Consider the following 16,805-nt stretch of genomic DNA (forward strand, 5'->3'; position numbering starts at 1 on the left):
TGGTACTCTAACATTCCTTAGCACTACCTAAAATATCTTGTCACTCCCTCCTTAACACACCTAGAACTCACTGACATGCCTAGTCACATAATATTATTCATTCATTTCCATGCATTTGTAACTAGTGCTCCCTTGTGTTTCCATGGCACTCCCTAACACTGCCTAGCATGCATTGGCACACCGTAACACTTGGCAAATCTTGGCATATTGTTGTCGTGGCCTCTATCATGCCTTAGAACTGCAAACAATATCTTATCACTCCCTCAACACACCTAGAACTCACTTACACTTCTTGTCACAAAATCTTATTCATTCATTTCCATGCATTATTTTGACCTAGTGGTCCCTTTCGTTTCCATGGTACTCTATAACACTTCCTTGCATGCATTGGTACACCCTGACACTTGGCACATCTTTCTCAAATGCTACCTAGAACTGTAACATGGCTTATCACCGCCTAGCATACCATGTCACTCCCTCCTTAACACACCTGGAACTTGTTGCACTCCCAGTCATAGAATTGTATCCATTCATTTCCATGCATTTTTTCCTAGTCCTCCCTTTTGTTTACCTAGCACTCACTAACACTCCTCGACACACATTGACACACCTTGGATCTTGGTACATCTTTGGATGCTTCCCTAGCATTGTATCATGCCTTGGCACTACCTATCATACCTTGTCATTCTGTCCTTAGCACGCTTGGAACTCACTAACACTGCCTATCACACACTCTTATTCATTGATTTCCATGGAATTGAAACTAGTGCTCCCTTGTGTTTCCTGGCACTCCCTGACACTCCCTAGCATCTGTTGGCACCACACCCTAACACCTACCACATATTGTCATTCCTTAGCACTTGGCATGACTTGGCATACCTAACATGCCATGGAGTTGTCTAGCATGTTTTAGCACTTCTTGGAATTTCCTCGCACATGTTGAAACTCACTAGTTGTCACGCCTTTCTAGATAACCTTACCATTTTTGTGGCTTGGGAAACCATCCAAGTCATTGAAAAAATAATGGTGTGCCTAGACCTGACACTTCCCAACACTCCTTGGCATGCATTCACATTGTCTTGCATCTGTTAGCCTTCCTTTTCATTCCTTAGCATGCCCTGAGACTCCTTAGCTATCATGCCCTCACAACTACCCTTACATTTTTTGCAAAATTGGAACCCAACCAGATCATGCCTCGACTATAACAACAACATGACTATAACAACATCTGCACCCTAGTTTATTAATCTACAAATTGTTTGTGACCCTAGTTTAGTATTCTACAAATTGTTAGAAGGATGATAAGAGAAGTAGCTCAAATTTGTTCATAGATTGGACAACAAAGAAATTACCCCATTCCTCTAATGGTAACCTGAGGGGTCAGGTATGTTATAGAGTGGTATCAAAGCATCCAATTTCAAAACTAGTCTTATCAAAAGTAGGAAGTTAGAGCCATCATTGGACTCTATCATGATCAAGCAATAATAGAGACTCCTTAACGACAAAGGTCTAATTGAAAAACACATAGTTCCTTTAAATATTTGTAGGTTGAGGAAACCACTTAAAGATAATCCAATATTTATAAATTTTTACAATAATAAGTCCATTATGCACACTCCTCATCCTAGAGTTGGGAAAATAGAGACAATACTCGATTGATGCCAACCTTGTAAATGAACAAACTTTCCTACTCATTGGTTGGACTCTCTGCTACTAGTTGAAAAATTATGTGTTCTGCAAATCAAAGATGATATCTTAACAGAAGTTAAGATATCATAAATTCCATGGGTCTCACAGAAAAATATGGAGAAACTCTTTGAATCTTAGGAAACATTTCCTCATATGTTACTTAATTTGTAGGTCGTAGGGTTTCAATTTTTTCCATTCACCAGGAAATATCACCAAAAAAAACAACCATTAAAGAATCAATCCTACACTAAATCACACCTACCTTCTCATGTTTAAGTTCTTCATCATCTTTCACCTATGACCCTTAAAGTCAATTCCCTTTAGCACCTTGAATAGTGGAATATAAGGCATTGTGATAGGAACTAAACTCCATTCCCTTCACTTTTGTCAAGACCTCCAAAGACACCTGCAATCTATACCCCTCCTTTGACTCAACATGAAATTTTGTTTTTTTTCCACTTCTTTACATACCCTCCCTTCAAGTGGATCCTCATAGGAAGAGCTCATGGTTGAAATATTATGACAAAAAAATGAGGCACACCATCTCTTTATAGGGTTTCAAGGGAGAGGTATTGGAAAATAACCATCGTATCCCCCATATCCCTTAAAACCTTCTCAACACATAAATGAAATGACAAACTGATAACTAGACCTAAAGGTAAATTTCAACATTCAAGGCCAAACCCAAATAGAAAGAATCACACCATGGATTAAGCATTGGCATTGAGTTTCAAGGACCTACTTTCAAGATTATGACCTTGTTTCTAGAATTCTCAAATGGAAGTTTTAAAATTGGCATTAAAAAGGGAAAATTTGCACATTAGCCTTTCCAATATTTGCCAAAGACAAATCTATCTAATGGAGTATCTTGGATATATCGGGTCTTGGATTTCTAGAGTACTCAATCAATGATTTTGAGGCCAACTCCCTAGGTCTAACTAAAATTTAATCCTATTGAAGAGGCAACTTGAAAAATCCTACTAATATGAGACATTTTTCATTCCTTTTAATTGATTTGCAACAAACCTCAGTAACTCTACTTTCTTATCTTCCTATTCCATTCTCCAACAAAAAATCCTTAATCTTATATCATAGACACTTTATATAGGTAAGAATTGTGATTATTTTCCTCAACTAATGGGGTACCTTTACAACTCAACCCATCCAAGTGGACCTAAGTCCATGGTACAACCCATCACACCTTAAGATGGTTCTAATTTTGTCCTTAAAACTAGGTCATAACACACCTTACAATGCCAAATGGTTAAGGAATCTCAAACTTATGGGCCATTTTCCTTCATGGAACACATTTTTTCTAGTGCTCATCAAACATAATGCACTAACACCATTAACATGCACCAAAAGTTCAACATACCCATAAGATGTGGCCTGCACCCAAGCGCTTAGGCTAAACCTCCATAAAATGCACCTTCGAGTTTGGATGTCCCAAAACAATAATATCCTAACCCAATATGGCCTATTTGTTAGATTTGTGTAATTCACTCCTTATTAGATCCTTGCACCTCCTTGACACTCCATGACAAATCTACTCTAATGGTCACCTTCTAAGTTCCAACACCTCCTCTTGCAACATGACAAAACCACCTATATATGTTGCAACAACATTGTAAGCTTCTTTAGTGGGTTCCACATATATTTAACATTTCTTCTTCTTCTTCTTCTTGCAAAGTGGTAGTTCCAATTAGAGGGTATCAAATTTGATCAAGGAATGTTCACTCAATACCACTGCCAAGGTTCCTTTGTGCAGCTTGTCAAATGTCTTAATTTTGCTTCACAACTTCTCATGGTGCTTAACTTTCTTGTCTACACCTCTAAGTGAGACTACAACCCCCCAACCTCTCTAATGATTCCACCTCTTTAACCCTTGTTAAATTCTTCTTACACATGCACTCATGCCTCAAGTAGAATGTAACACTAGCATCCCAATGTGCATGCTTGTTCCATCTTTTAATGCCTCACTAAAACCACCTAAACTAAACTATGACAACCTAAACTATGTGAGTGACTTGTAGAGGATTCAATTTTCTCAAGATGAAAACATAGAGTCTTACAACCCCATACACCTAACAGTTCAAATATATTTAACCTAAATACGGGTACATACTTTTCTCCTTCCAGATTTGACATATGACTTTTAAGAAACTACCTCCCATGGTGATGCCTATCAGATGATATCTATGGAAACTCATTTCGCCAAATCTAAACTGTTGCAATTATTCGACGTTTGCTTCTGCTTTTTTGAAGTTCTTAAGGGAGTAGGCTCCAATATCAAGTGGAAATATAAGCCATAGAGCTTTCCTTGCTTTCACCAAGGTGTTGTGCAATCTTATAGTGAGTTGGTAAGCTACCTTCCACGACACAACTTTGTCCATAATAAATGTAGGCAGATCATACGGAGGTTTGTATGCATCGTACACTTTAATGAAGTTTTAGTTGCCAATGGGAAACTAATCTACAATATCATGTAGATAAGCTTTGGCTCTGCGACACATACATGGAGGTTGTGCTCCAAAGAGTATATGATACATGGGAGAGATGAAATATTCAACTATCTTCTCATACATTCCCCTATATCCAGTATTCCACAAACTCTTAAAATAAATGTGCACAAGTTGTTCTTGATCAAAAATCCATTTTAAACCCAACCCTTCAAAGTCACATTTTGCACACACGACATCCAATAGGTAAGATGCCATATAGAATTTCAACTGCTACCCCTCTATTGGATTCTTTGTTGCATGGACATTAGATCTATTGGAAGATGCCAACATGTTTTCCCAATTGAAGATTGTTCCTTTAGTGGCGCATGCATGAATTAATGGAACCCAACTCTCCTGAAAGGTCTCTTTGCTTGATTTTCCATAAAGCCTGCTTATCATAACTGCTAGCATTTGATAAACCTTCCTGTGTGATTTAGTCTTATAAATCCCATTTGATTTGTGCCTAAACTTACTTGGCCCTTGCTACCAAGACATCAATACATCTTTAGTTGATCCATCAAAGCTAGCAAACCACATGGTATTGAAAGTCTCTTGAGGTTTGGGAAGCTTGTAATAATTTTATATATTGGATACTATGAATGATGCCACTAACTCTCCTTGACGAGTTTTTATTAAAAAAATTTCCTCATATGTACGTTAAAGATTCCATTCTATAGTCTATGCACAAGGGAAGACTAGGGGATGTGTGGCAACTGTGTGCAACCAAGACTTCTTCACATTAATGTAAATCTGAAAATCTTCCTCATCCTATGGAATATCCTACCGAGGGAACTTTGAGTAGATTTCACCCCAAGCAAGTTTTGTTGCCTTGTTAATATAACAAGCAGTATCACCAAAGTGTGGCAATTTAAAAGGGTCCACCACAACTCCTTCTATGTTTCTTTCAACTCTATCAGAATTTTTGTAGGATCCTCTTATGATGGGTGGAAGAATTTCTCCAAAAGAAGAGGATATGATGAGGCAATCCAAATTAATTATACCTGACATCTAAAAATTGTTCAATGTAAAATAAAATGTTAGATTACTTACTGCAAGTTCGGAAAGAAAAAATTCACTGGCTTAGGTTGTAATTTTGAAACAGCAAGGTTAGGTTGCATATTGCATCAACAATGGAAAATATAGGCTAGTTGCAGATCATGTTTATCGGCAAGTCGCATATTTAAATTCTATCTCAGTCACAAATCCAAATTCTAGTATCCATGAGGAATAGAAGTCTTATTTGTGATTTGAGGAATAAATGCCTTTTACTATAGCCGTATATTCAAATCCTAGTGTCATTGATGCTTTAGAATGAAATTTGTGACTCTAAGGAAGGGAGGATGCCTAGTCTAGTCACATATTTGGATCTTCACATCATTAAGGCTTGTAAATGAGATTTTCAACATAAGAGAGGGAAGATGCCCAACCTAGTCACCAATCACATTTCTAGACTGTTGAGGCTCTAATTATACACTAGAATCATGATTTTTTATTTAGTGGAAAGGGGCATTCTCTATAAATCACAAATTCAAGGATTGATTGTGCTATGTAATGAGATACATGATTCAATTAAGATTTCAGCTAATGGAACATATGAATTTGATCAACAAACATATATGATTTCCCCCAAATTAATATATATGATTTCAACCAAGTGAACAGATATGATTTCATCAAATAGACATACAATTTCACCAATAAACTGATACAATTTCATCAATAAACTCATACAATTTCACCAGTAAACTCATACGATTTCATGATTCATAATTAGGAAATCAAAATAACACTTCTTCAATGAAATGTGGGTTAGATTCAAGGTATAAATCGTTCCAAAAATAGATCACAGGTGAGGCTTTGAAATGATGGAGGTTAAGTCCTGAGAATCAAGTAGGGATTCAAGTGTTTATGTAGGGGCACAATTTAGATAGCCAAGGGAGAGAGTGAGAGGATTCCTATGTCATGCTTGGGAATTAAGAGAAACAAAGGAGACACATTTGAAGAGTATAAATATTCATGAATAGGGGTGGAAAATCTTCATAGATGCCCCATGAGTAAAGACAAAAAGTAATGATGGCAGGGGGTGCATTGCTTACTAGGGAAAATTGCAGTGGGTGGCATGTTGTTGAGAGTTCTAGAATAATTATGTATAATATTAGGAGGAACATCCTTAGTTAACAACTAGATAATGATTTCACAAAGATAGGTATTCTCATGTTTATGAATATCTTAATGTAGTTTATTATGTGTAATTTATATTTAGTATTTGTTGTTGTTATTATGGTAAATGTGGTGCATAATATGTGTTTGTTGTTCATACAATAACTACACATGTTTATATAGGATGTCAAGCTTGCATATTTCTTTATATGAAGAGCATAATTATTAATTGGTATCAAAGTTTCTTAATTATGAAATTAAGAACCAAGTACAATGGAAATTTGGAATTTTGAAGTGTTGGAGTTAGAAGAACAATCACATGCCTTTGCCTAGGGTGGTTAGAGGACATGACATTCAACTATACACATATTTTGAATCATGATAGAAGAACAATCACATGCCTTTGCATGGGGTGGCTAGAGGATATGACATTCAACTATACACACATCTTGAATCATGCTAAAACTATGTTGATGTTTGGAATTTTTACCAATTTCTTAGTAAATTTATGGTCCAATAAAAAATTTGTCTACTAAAAAATTAACTCATAAAGTTACAAAATTAACTTAATCCTTTCAAACTTATAAATTTAAGTCAATCCTTAAAAACTTTATATAATTAATTAATTAATAATAATCTAATTTTAAAGTTATAGTTAAACCACAAACCAAATTTCTATATAAAATATATTTCCTCCTAAAACAAAAATAGTTTAACCTTTAAAATTTATGTAAATATACATACTAGGCCAATTTAATGTTGAAACTATAACCTTGTTTGATATATCTAAATTAATAAATTTATAACATAATAATATAATATACAATTTCTTATCAAATTTATTACTAAATAACGCAACAAAATGAATTTGATAACCAAATAACCCATTTTTCAAAAATCACATAATTGTGTAATCATCTAAATCCACTAATTTGTAGAATAGATACATAATATCAAATTTGTGATGAGTGTGACATTCCAATTCAATATCAAAGAGAAAACAATGAAAAATATTCGATTTTCCATTCAATTCCTTTGTGGGTTAGTTGGAAATCATGATTCTCACTCCAAATTGTTTTATTGGCCAAGCAACAAGAATGATCATGGATTCTTAACGAAACTTGCAGATCACCAAATGTTGGAAGGTTCTAGGTAGGTAAATGAGAGAGGGGAGGAATAGGGGTATTTAATGGAGTGGCTTCTAGAATCTTTGACACTACTCAAAGAAAATAGGTCGATGCGCCAGGTTTCATGTTTGAATTTTGTGTATAGTATATTCTACCTTGTTGGGTCTATAAAAAAACCATCTACCCAAATGGAGATCCAGGTAACAGTTAATTTCTCTCACCTCACTCTGTGGTTTCATTCATTACAAACTCATTAATGCAGGGTTTAAAACTTTGAATGAAATATATATAATGAAGAAAGAATTCATGTCTTGTAATTTTTTCACCTATTTTCCATTAAGCTATTACTAACTCATTAATGGAGGGTTTGAAACTTTGAATGAAACGTATATAACGAAGAAATAATTCTTGTTTTGTGATTTTTTCACCTGTTCTCCATTCAGCTACAAGGGGAATGATGTTTGGAATGACGTTTGGGGTTTTTAATGGAAAATTATTGAATTTTTTGAACCGACATCGATGATCAATTAACCCATTCAAATATGAGGGAAAGGGATGTTTGGGTCTTTTAATGGGCTAACAGTTGAATTTTCTAAACCAGAATCGATGACCAGTTGATCCTTTTGAGGGTTAAGATTATGCACATGGGATAAAATGCAGACTAAAACCAAGAGGAGATAAATTTTAGAGAATGGGGGTGAGAAAGGGGAGGAATTGGCCTTAGCCTCTACAATCGTTAGTGGAGAGGATTTTTCTTTAATCATTAGACAAGAATTTGAGGTTAGGAAACTACAATCTCTATTGTATCAACTCAAATATTGTGTCAAGAAGAAGGAGATTGAAATAGAGGGCTTATGTAAAGTTCATTATGAGGAATTCATCCATGCATTGGATGAGCCCCGTGGGGTTTTAGTAGATGAGGATGAGTTAAATAATGGGATGACCAATGATAATTATGAGCTTCAACAAGTGGATAAGTCTCTCCTGGCTAAAGTTGGAGAGCTTATAGAAGCTTATGCAATTAAGAAAAACTTAACAGAATCGATCCATTCATCAAAAATCTATTCACAGGTCATGGATTTATCTGTGAAATGAAACCAACATGTTATAAATGATAGTTACTACCCCACATTGAAAAATTTAGACTCGATAGAAAGAGATTATTCGTGCATAATTCCAACCAAGGCGCTTCAACAAATACTAGAAAAGAAGATCCCTGAAATCAAATCCCACATCTATAAAAGAGTGAAAAATGAATTTGTTGGAATTCAGAGGCACAGCAAACCAATAAAACACACAGCAGAAAATCAAACACATATGACACAGTATTTAACGTGGTTCACCCAACCAATCTGGGCTACGTCCACCAAACATAGGCATCAAGAGTTTATTAATCAAATTAGGAGATTACATCATGAAATCCTCACACTCTCTTAGCAAACATCCGAATGGTTGCCTGTTATATAGCCTAGAGAATCTAACAGCCTCATTAATTACCTCACATCAAATATAGGAGGCATTAACTCCCTCCCAACAACCTAGAGCTAATCTAGGAACTGAATCCCTATTGTTGTCATCAGCTGAGATTTTTCCTATTTTGCTCAAACAGAAAATCTCAACAATCTCCACCTTGACAACAATTCGCCTGATGCCCTGTTATTATTATTTTATCTTTTCTTCAAGCCAAGAGAAGCCAAACACTAGCGTAGCTTCTCCAACAAAACTGTTTTCGTGAACATGTCTGCACAGTTCTCCTTTGTAGGCACCTTTTCCAGAGAGACTCCCCTTTCAGTGATAACCTGTCTTACAAAATGGTACTTAATTGGAATATGCTTTGATTTGCTATGACAGGCTAGATTCTTAGCCAAATGTATTGCACTTTGACTATCACAAAGTAACCTGATGTTGTCCTGTAACCTACCAAACTCACCAAGAAAACCTTTCAACCAAACCGCCTCTTTGCAAGCATGCGAAGCAGCAATGTATTCTGCTTCAGTAGTGGATAAAGCAACAATGTTCTGTAGCTTTGACATCTAGCTTATAGCTCCACCTGCAAGAGTAAAGACGTACCCTGAAGTTGATCTTCTCTTATCCAAATCACCTGCAAAATCGGAATCAACATATCCGCAAACAAATTCACTACTCTTATTGTAAGAAATACAATAACTACTTGTGCCTCTCAAGTACCGAAGCACCCATTTCACTGCTGACCAGTGTTCTTTACCCGGATTTGCCATGTACCTGCTGACAACCCCAACTGCATGAGAAATATCTGGTCGCGTACACACCATCGCATACATCAAACATCCTACTACATTAGCATAAGGAATTAGAGACATATAATCCTTTTCTTCATCTGTATTAGGACATAAACTCGAAGAAAGCTTAATATGGGAAGCTAAAGGGATCGACACATGCTTCACATTGTTCATACCAAACCTCAAAAGTATTTTCTCAACATACTTCTGTTGTGATAGCCACAGCTTACCATTACTCCTGTCTCTGAAAATCTCCATGCCCAAAATCTGTCTTGCGGCTCCTAGATCTTTCATATCAAACGTCCTTGCCATCTGAGTCTTCAAACTGTTGATTTCTTCAATGCTTTTGCTTGCTAAAAGCATATCATCAACATACAACACTAAGATAATGAACATGCCATTATTTAACTGCTTAAAATAAACACAATGATCATATTCACTTCTTACATATTTCTGACTCAACATGAAAGAATCAAAATTCTTATACCACTGCCGAGGCAACTGCTTTAGGCCATATAATGACTTCTTGAGCCTGCAGACAAGTTTTGCATTGCGATGTTGAACAAACCCTTCCAGTTGTTCCATATATATTTTCTCATCTAAATCACCATGTAGAAATGCAGTCTTAACATCTAACTGCTGCAACTCCAAATCAAACAAAGCCACTAATGCTAACACAATGCTAATTGAAACAATTTTAACCACTCGTGAAAATATCTCATGAAAGTCTATGCCAGCTTTCTGAGAAAACCCTTTTGCAACCAGCCGAGCTTTGTACCTGTCTTCTGTATCATTCACACCGCGTTTCAGCTTGAAGGCCCATTTGCATCCCACAGTTTTCCTGCCTTTGGGAAGTTCAACGAGATCCCACGTGCCATTCTTACCTAAGGCCATCATTTCTTCCTTCATGGCTGCTTTCCATTTGTCACTATTTGAACCTTCTACAACTTCCTGATAACACAGAGGTTCATCATCATTAGCGATCAAAGCAACTGAAGTAACATGATCATCATACCTTCTCAGACGGCGTTTGATCCTTGTAGACCTCCTTAAGAATGTTTCTGGTGCTTCCATAATTGGCTGTCTATCATCTGTAGAAACTTCTTCATGATCGCCATCTGAGACCTGTTCATGTCCTCCATCTGAACCCTGTTCATAATCTGATTCTGAAACCTGTTCATGACTAGAATCTGAACTATGGTCGTTATGACTATCATTAGAAATGCTATCAAACTGAATATGCTGGAAATCAGATACATCATCATGTTTCAATCTTCTATCTGCATCTAACTGTGCAAGAGAGGATTCATTAAACTTTACATCTCTGTTGATGATGATTTTGCGGGTAGTAGGATCCCACAATCTAAATCCCTTTGTTCCATCACCATACCCAACAAAGATATACCTTTTAGACTTTGGATCTAATTTAGTTCGCTGATCTTTAGGCACTAGAGCATATGCATCACAACCAAACACTCTGAGTTTAGAATAGTCACAAGGGTGTCCTGTCCATACCTCTTGCGGAATCTTGCAGTCTATAGCCGTTGATGGAGACCGATTTATCACATAACAAGTTGTTGCCACCGCTTCCGTCCACAACTCCTTTGGCAACCCGGTGTTACTCAGCATACACCTTGCTCTCTCTAGAAGAGTCATGTTCATGCGTTCAGCAACTCCATTCTGCTGAGGAGTATAAACCGTGGTCTTATGTCTTTCGATCCCTGCATCCTTGTAATAGCTGTCAAACTCCTTGGAGGAAAACTCACCACCATTGTCAGTTCTTAAACATTTTATAGTTCTACCAGTGCTGTTTTCTACGAATGCTCTAAACTGCTTGAAAACTGTAAAAACATCAGACTTCTTTTTCAACATGTAGACCCACACTTTTCTAGAAAAGTCATCAATGAATGATACAAAATAAGACGAGCCACCATATGACGCTGTAGGGGCTATACCCCAAACATCTGAATGGATATAATCAAGTATGCCTTTACTAGTATGTTTGCCTGTTTTAAACTTTTGTTTACTTTGTTTACCAAATAGACAATGTTTACAGAAATCCAATTTTCCAGATCTTAGATTAGGAAGTAACTTTCGGTCAGCCAAAATTTTCAATCCTCATTCACTCATATGCCGCAATCTTTGATGCCATAAGTGAATGGAACTATTGTCATGTTCAGACACAGACACATGATCTGACCCAATTCTACCTTCTAACTGAAATAGATTTCCCACTTTCTTAGCTTTCATAACTAGTAAGATGCCTTTGTAAATTTTCATTACTCCACCTTGAATTACAGTTTTATATCCATTTGAATCAAGTGCTCCTAATGAAATCAAATTTTTCCTTAAATCTGGTACATGCCTCACATCTGTTAATATTTTTGTTGTCCCATCAAACATTTGCAGTTGTATGCTCCCAATTCCCACAATATTACATGCTACATCATTACGCATGTACACAACACCATCATCAATTGATCTATATGTTTTAAACCAATCTCTATGTATACACATGTGGTTAGATGCCCCGGAATCTAACAACCAATGTTGATCATGCTTTGAAACATTAATAGACAATACCTCATCACTCATACCTGAACCTGATACTGAACCTGTATCTGTGGTGTTGGCTTCCTTCTTTTCTGTCGAAGAGCCTTCTTTAGCAGCCTGCTTTCTCTTCCAGCAATCCTTTTTTAGATGTCCAGCCTTGCCACAATGCCAGCACTTCACCTTTGGCTTCTTTCCTTTGGACTTTGAGCGAGAGTCGCTATGTTTTCCCCGTAGTGTCTCTCTCGTGAGCGACCTCTGGCCATCATTACCTCTGATGTAGAGGTGTCTGCATTCGACCTCTTCCTCATCTCCTCAGCCAACAAGGCTCCAACAACATCGTCAAACTCAAGAATTTCTGATGTACTAAAAACTTATGGAAGTAACAAAGTGATCCCAGGATTCAGGCAAAGAACATAATAGAGTTATTGCCTTATCCTCTGAATCAAATTTCACATCTAGACTGTCTAATTGCACCAGTAAGGTATTAAAAACATTCAAGTGATCAGCAATTGAGGTACCTTCTTTCATCCGCAAACTGTAAAGCTGCCGTTTCAGGAGAATCCGATTTGTGAGAGATTTCGTCATACAGAGCTTCTCAAGCTTTGACCACAAGCCTGCGGCGGTTTTCTCTGACACAATGTTGAACAGAACATCGTCCGCCAGACATAACCGAATTGCGCTTAGAGCTCTATCGTCCATCTCATCCCATTCATCCATCGTCATGGAAGGAGGTCTTTTGTTTTTCCCCAACAGTGCTTTCGCCACACCTTGTTGAACTAGCAGATCGTGCATCTTCACCTTCCAGATCTCAAAATTATTCTTGCCATTAAATTTCTCAATTTCAAAACAGGCACTTTGAGTTTTCGCCATTTGATATCAGCAAAAAACACAGTAATCTCCAAATATCCAACCAGCAATTTAAAAAAAAAAATTGCCTATGCCTTTCCAAAAAAAACTGCTCTTTGCACTTAAAAAACAAAACACTTCCCTTGCACTTGTGCAAATTCCACCCAATAAAACAAAATACATACACTTCTTGTGTTTTCTTTGCACCAATAAACCAATCTTTTATTTACGGTTTTGTTATTTATTGTTTCGCAGAGAATTGCAAGGGCCGCCCACTAAAGTACGCAGAGTTCGAATTTATGAATGCTGTCACTGCGTTTTTAAAGAAGTGAATGTTGGCACTGCGTTTTTTTTTTACAAAACGACTCAACTATTTTTACGCTGCCATTCCCTACTACAGAGACTATTCAATTTAATTTCACTTTAAACTGCGCTTTAAACATTCCCACTGCGTTTTAAATCAATGGAGCTATCGATAGAATGGTATACACAATAGAACCTGAATTCTCTAACTCGCATTGCATTGTATCAAAGCGTGGTTATGACAGTTACAAGGGACAGACAACGGTTTTTGTCGAGACTTCTGTAAGAGGATAGAGGAACTGACAAAAAACCGAGGAGAGGCCACTAAACGCACGCCCTTTCGGACTAGAGTGGTATTGCGTTGTCGTGTTAACTGTGGGAGGACAGAGACTCGACGGTCTACTGGAAAGGGAACCCGGAACAAGTGGTTGTATACCAACAACAACAAAAAAAACGCGCAGTAGTCATATGAATGACATTCGGGCCGAAAACAATATTTGGAAACAACAGGCCGTATTATTTAACATACCGTTCAGGCTCCAACGAACCAGCGCTTCACCCACGCTCCAAAACAGGTTTACACCAGGTAATGTGTCATTCCTCCACGCAACAGCACGCTGGTTTGGCGCCTCTCCTTCATGCATCAGCACGCAGGTGTAGAACTTGCCTCAGCGATAATCCAGAAAACGCACCACCAACAGCTCCACGCGCACAAGTTTTACAGCGCTCCACCTCCAAAACAACTCCGTGCTACAGCAGTGCCGCTGATCCAACAAGCTCTGATACCAATTGTTGGAATTCAGAGGCACAGCAAACCAATAAAACACAGAGCAGAAAATCAAACACTTATGACATAGTATTTAACGTGGTTCACCCAACCAATTTGGGCTACGTCCACCAAACATAGGCATCAGGAGTTTATTAATCAAATTAGGAGATTACATCATGAAATCCTCACACTCTCTTAGCAAACATCCGAATGGTTGCCTGTTATATAGCCTAGAGAATCTAACAACCTCATTAATTACCTCACATCAAATATAGGAGGCATTAACTCCCTCCCAAAAACCTGGAGCTAATCTAGGAACTGAATCCCTATTGTTGTCATCAGCTGAGATTTTTCCTATTTTGCTCAAACAGAAAATCTCAACAGAATTCAGTGAATGACTGATGAAGATTACAAGTACCGCTAGAGAAATTGGTTAGTTCACCATTGAGAAAGCTTCTTTAGGTTGGCACAGAGAAGAGGAGCTGTGAGGCCAGCAAAAAGAAGGCAGAGGAAAAGTGTAGGCCAGGTGTAACAGAATGTGTATATGCTTCAGACATGGAGGACATGGAAGATGTTGATTCTGTTTTAAAATTTGGCATTACTCTAGTTCATAGGGAACATGACATCTAAACATGTATTGGGCTCGATGACCAGTTCTGGGACTACGACTATACAAATCATCAGCTACAACTTAATTCAGATATGCAAGTCTCATCAATGCAACCTTTTCTAGAATCACATTAGTTTTTCTTTGCTCAAATTGTTGCGTCTTTGATAGTGGAATATCATGTCTTGAGGATGGATGGAGGATTAATATCCACTCCCCAAGTGGAAATAATGTCGGATATAGTTGTAGAAAACATGAGCTAAATTTTAGAGGATCAGTTTTCGTGTATGCAGGTTGCAAGCCTTCTTCCTCTTATTAAGGATTATGTGAGTCTACCTGGTGTGACTTTGAGAAAATAGATCAATGATGTCCTTGCTAATAAAAAATATGAGGAGATGGTGATGAAAACAGAGTATGATTACAACATGAATGTGTTGGCATTCTATTTACAGACATTAGATATCATGTATGTTTTCCCTTGCATTGCATTGTGTTCTGCTACGATGCCTGATTGTTGTTGCATTGTGAGGTCTTTCTAGAGGATTTTGTTAGCTATATATCCTATAAAGGTGACATGGACTTCTCTTATGTTGTGAAGAAGTATCTAGATAAGCTTTTGATCAATGTTATGAATGAGGCCTTACTCAAATTGATAAACATCTCCACACTGGGTGTATCTCATGCCATGCATATTGTTACCAATGTGACAGTTTTGGAGTGAGTTTGTGAATTTTTTATGCAACATGCTACCTAATTTTGTGGCATTCCTATGTGCGTGGAAGAAAGGATGCATGTTCCATTGTCAGCTCAAATTTTCTTGAAGAACTCTCAAGATGTTGCACATGAAGCGATGTTGAGACTAGTCAAGTCTAGGGTGGATGAGTTTATGTTTGTAACTAACAACATCAATTGGAACCCAGACGAATTTCCACAAAATTGCAGTGAGTATCTAAATGAGGTGGTAATCTACATGTAGATGTTTGTTTCTACAACATAGCAAATATTACCATTCGATTCTTTGGATAAGGTAGGAACAGGGGTGTCAAAGAACATATCAGACTGCCTCATGGTGACACTTATGAGGGACACTGTTAGAAGATTCAATATGAATGTTATAATGGGTATTGATAATGATTTAAGAGTGCTAGAGTCCTTTGTCGAGGAGATATTCCACAACACTAGCTTGATTTAGCTTTAGTGTGCTACAACTTTGAAGGGTTTCTTGGCAGAAGTGTGATAGCTGGTTAATATTTTATTCATCCACCAACCAGATGAATTCATGAACCCTGTTATAAGTGAGAAACACTACAGTTCTTTGGATTATAGAAAGGTTGCAATGATTTTTGAAAAATTCAAAGATTCACTTGAAAGGATATTTGGAAGCTTTGGGGGTAGGAGTTTAAAGAAAAATCCTTGAAAAAGGTCCATGGATACATTAGTAAGGAGATTAAATATTTCAACTCACGAATTCAATGGTATGTTTCAAGTCACTGCTGGAAACACTGAATGTTTAATTTATATTCATGCTCTTGTGTCATTAGATTAAAGTTTGTTTACATGTTACAGGCTTATAGAAATATTCTCTCTATTTTTCAAAGCATTTAGGAAAAACACAATTTGTTATATGGAGTATTTGTCTATCTACAATAGTTAAAAGCCTCTGTAAAATCAATAGATTAGCCCATGAGACTCAGCTGAGTTATATCATTAATAAAATATTCTTACTCGTCTACTATGTAATGTGCAATATTGTTTTGCCCCCTTCCCTTTATTTTTTTAATTCCAAATTTATATTTATATGTCTTACATGCATAGGGACTTCCTTGCTTATCACAACCCTTTGAATATGGTCCTAAATCAATTTCTGTAGGGATGATCTATAAAGTGTAGTTAACAAGTATCTTCAAGCAATGGAACCGAGCATCAAGAATTACTTTAATTTGTTAAAATATGTGTAAACTTGGAAAAATTAACCATTTTATGATTTAAAAT

The 16,805-nt window shown here is 36.9% G+C and overlaps 1 pseudogene; it reads left to right on the top strand.

Annotated features, from left to right (window-relative positions):
* Window positions 1–8,131: 8,131 nt before the first annotated feature.
* LOC149142646 (exocyst complex component SEC15A pseudogene) lies at window positions 8,132–16,359 on the top strand (annotated as a pseudogene).
* Window positions 16,360–16,805: the final 446 nt, after the last annotated feature.

The sequence above is a fragment of the Pinus tabuliformis genome, chromosome X (genome assembly GCF_031772625.1).
Source record: "Pinus tabuliformis cultivar Carrire ecotype Pingquan chromosome X, CPIR1, whole genome shotgun sequence".
NCBI classification, from domain to species: Eukaryota; Viridiplantae; Streptophyta; class Pinopsida; order Pinales; family Pinaceae; genus Pinus; species Pinus tabuliformis.